At 41.7% G+C, this 3,500-nt stretch overlaps 1 long non-coding RNA gene across 1 annotated transcript; it reads left to right on the top strand.

The window, feature by feature from the left end:
- The first annotated feature begins 206 nt into the window (after window positions 1–206).
- On the top strand, window positions 207–3,057 carry LOC146042137 (uncharacterized). The gene is made up of 3 exons (XR_014463756.1): window positions 207–267; window positions 582–698; window positions 1,943–3,057. It is a non-coding gene; the product is annotated as an uncharacterized LOC146042137 (long non-coding RNA).
- The last annotated feature ends 443 nt before the right edge of the window (window positions 3,058–3,500 follow it).

The raw sequence follows: 3,500 nt of genomic DNA on the forward strand, positions 1-3,500 counted from the left end.
TGACTTCAATTCCATCTGAGGCCATCTCTTGGCCTGAGACCTGTGAGTTTTTCTTTGTTGATGGGCCTCAAGATCTAGACAAGAGAGGCTTCATGTTCACCGCACCATCCCAAGCGCCAAGTTCTTCTGACGTACTCCGGCCCTTTGTTCCTGATGGACAAAAAGGATTCAGAGTAAGAGGGACACGTCACCAGATAACCAATGATACCAGGCTTTTTCCTTTCCAGGAAGATCAAGAGAAATTCAAAGAAACAAATTTAGCAGCAGGTAACCATAAAAATGATACACAAACTGCAAAAGAACCACAATAATAATATCATCCATTAAAGATATTAACAAAATGCTAACACTTCTATAATAAGAAGGCTTGCCATAAAATCCCTTTACTCCGGAAGTCCTATGAATTACAAAAGTTCTGTGTCTGACGAAGACCAGGTGAAATGCAGGCTTGAATTTGGCCAACCACAGAACCTTTTGTTATTCATGTTGCCTGGATTGAAGGCATATTATGGTGAAGCTAATAATGATAATTACATCAATCCTATAATGCTTTGGTTTCTTACTTTAATGTTCATTTGCAGGCTCTGTTGTACCATATTTGTCCCCCAGCAGAAGTGATGCATGCTTGGTGTTCCTGGCCTTTGCATCCTGGGCTGTGAAAACTTCAGACATGAAATCTGCAGATGGATGGAAGACAGGTGCGTCTAATCTTCCTGGCTACTGCCAGGGGCCAAGAAATAGTTTGGTAAACTAATTTATGCCATTATGTTACATTTTGCATGACGGGAGCCCTAATTCATTGGCATAATAGATATTTGGGGCCCTATGACATCTGCTTGTTAGGTTCTTTATGTAAAGACTTAGGGGGGTATTCAATGTTGTGTCACGGCTGTAGAATTGGTAATTTGCATATTGTAGTCACATGATGTCAGGGTGACGCTACTTACTGAGTGCTGACCAGTGCCAGGTCAGCCCTCTGACGAAGTCCACGTGACGAAACGCGTTTCTTTACAATGATAAAATATCGATAAAAATAAGTTTGTACAACATTTGATGCAGGTTACAACTTCAGATACAGTTTAGTTCAGGTAAATGACAACAGATCCAACTTCAAGGTGTATAAGACTTCTTTAGGATACGAAACCCTACGCGTTTCGTCCCTTAGGACTTCATCAGGGGTAACTGGGGATCCAATCGAAACAGTACCATAAAGATAGGCTTCTTCTAACAATAGTGAATATAAAGGGTTACTGACCACATCAGTTTAGATAAAACCTCTGTCCTGCAGAGGTGTAGGACTTCAAAAAGCCCAAATTTCTGCCGATAACAGCTTGAAGTACACTGCTAAACCACAGGGGTCTCTTCCACGTATGTGTGGTTTAAAAAATACAATAGAGTAAAGTATGCATCCAAATCCTGTGGGTGTGCAGCGAGGGCATATATATATATATATATATATATATAATCATTTATCAATTTATCAATTAGTTACATAGTAGGTGAGGCTGAATAAAGACTTGCGTCCATCCAACCTATGTAGTTTTATCATACACAGCAAGTATAGCTGGGTAGCTGTTGAGCTTGTACACACATTTGCAGATGGACTCCGATTAATGTAATGGGTCCATCTGCAACAAAAGATGGACTCATTCTGTTGAGATCTGTAACAAAAACATTCTCTATTCAAAAAATGTACAGCATACCTCCCTGATTAATAACTTAGAATAGCATTGTTATTACAATACTAGGGAAACCACAAGCAAGTGGTCCATCTGCCGTAATGAATATAAGCTCCAGCCCGATTAGTGCAGGGATAATGTCCGGATGGACGAGGAGGATACAAAGAAATTGCTGTGCGGACCAAGTTAATAAGTGTCGCAAAAAGCTTTTATAACTAACAGTGTGTACATCTGTTACTCTACTAAATATCTTTTTGTTTTAGCCCTCTTGGCAAACATTGGTGCCGTCTCTGCCATTCGATATTTACGAAGACGCAGTAGAAGAAACTGGCAGGAAGCCTTGCAACAGTCTGGAGACGAAACCTAGATCTCGTCAACAACATCATGTAGTCTGAGGATAACCGTTAGAAAGTCTTCGGGTTGGCCGGAACGCTCTGTGGAAACAAAGGCCTCCGGTTTGCATGTAGATATGTCTGTAACTCTTGTCCATTCATTCCCTAGCAGCTGGGGCCACTTAGTCACGTTGCAAGGCTTACTTACTGACTTAGTATTGAACATATTCATGATCAGCGGAATTCATGTCACAGCAACTGAGGCAAGAAGTGGGAGGATTAGCATGTGTATCAGAGGTGCGCCACCTGAGCCGGTTAGCAGGGCCGGATTAAGGGCCTTGGGGCTGGTTATTACCAATGGACTACTGTAAGAAGCAGAGGAACTCAAGAGTAGGAAACTTGGATCATTTTGTGTGGAATGTAGAAATACATTTGTAATATTATGAGTTATGGCTGACTGTGAGGCCAACTGGATGGCTGGTCGTCATCATTTTGTCATGATGATGGGTTAATGTTTATGTGGTGGCCAGGAGCTGTAGGCCTTTCCACCTCTTTGTGATTCTGGCCCTGCTGGTTAGTCTGAGACAAATTCTGAAGATCAACAACTTTTGAAAAGTGTTTTTGCTGGAAACTGTAAGTTGAATCACTCATGAAATTGGCCTGGTCCTGTTTGTCGGCTTGTTTTTGCTAGTGTCTTCAAAGCTTTATCAAAGTAACTGGCTCTCAGAGCAAAGGCCTGATATGACTAAACTTTCCCTTCCAATAGAGACACCTGGAAGTCAGAGTGGGAGATCAGTGGAAGTAGAAGTGAGTTATGTGTTGTGATTGTTATGCCACCAGTGTTGCTGTGATACATAATAAATTATGTCTAGTTTACTCCCCTCAGTACCTGACTGGGTATTCTATTATTGCGTCTGCTTGCATCCCATAACTCTCTATTCTCCCGAGCTGCCAGTGTGCTTGTGCCTGGGGTTATAAATCAGGCACAGTAACTGGCTGTCCTGTGGTGAGGAAACAGATGCAGCAAATCTATGACAAAGCAGAATTCTCCTTTACAATGTCCTTAGAGGATCTGATCTATACAATTCTACGGAGTGTGGTCTTTAAAAACTCCACAGACATGGAGGGAAGTTGGATAATAAAGATCCCTGCTCACTCCTATAGAACGTCTGCTTGCTTGTTGATGAACAACAATTGGCTCGTCGGTTGTTACTAAATTACATATCCCATGATGCTTTGCTATCAGTTTACATGGGTGAGACTGCGGGCATGCTAGGAGATCAGGTACAAAAAATGGTGCTGGTATTTGACCTTTTCTCACCCAGTTATAACTTTATAATATTTGCATATCATCCAATTAAGGCCCAAACATTATATGCTTCTATTTGCTGGTCCTCGGCTGATTCCAGAGAGATAACCGGTAGTTGTAAAGCCTTAAGGCAGGGGTGGGGAACCTTTTTTGTGCCAAGGGCTGTTTGTATGGGGAAAA

Source organism: Crinia signifera, chromosome 19 (genome assembly GCF_055691185.1).
Source record: "Crinia signifera chromosome 19, ASM5569118v1, whole genome shotgun sequence".
NCBI classification, from domain to species: domain Eukaryota; kingdom Metazoa; phylum Chordata; class Amphibia; order Anura; family Myobatrachidae; genus Crinia; species Crinia signifera.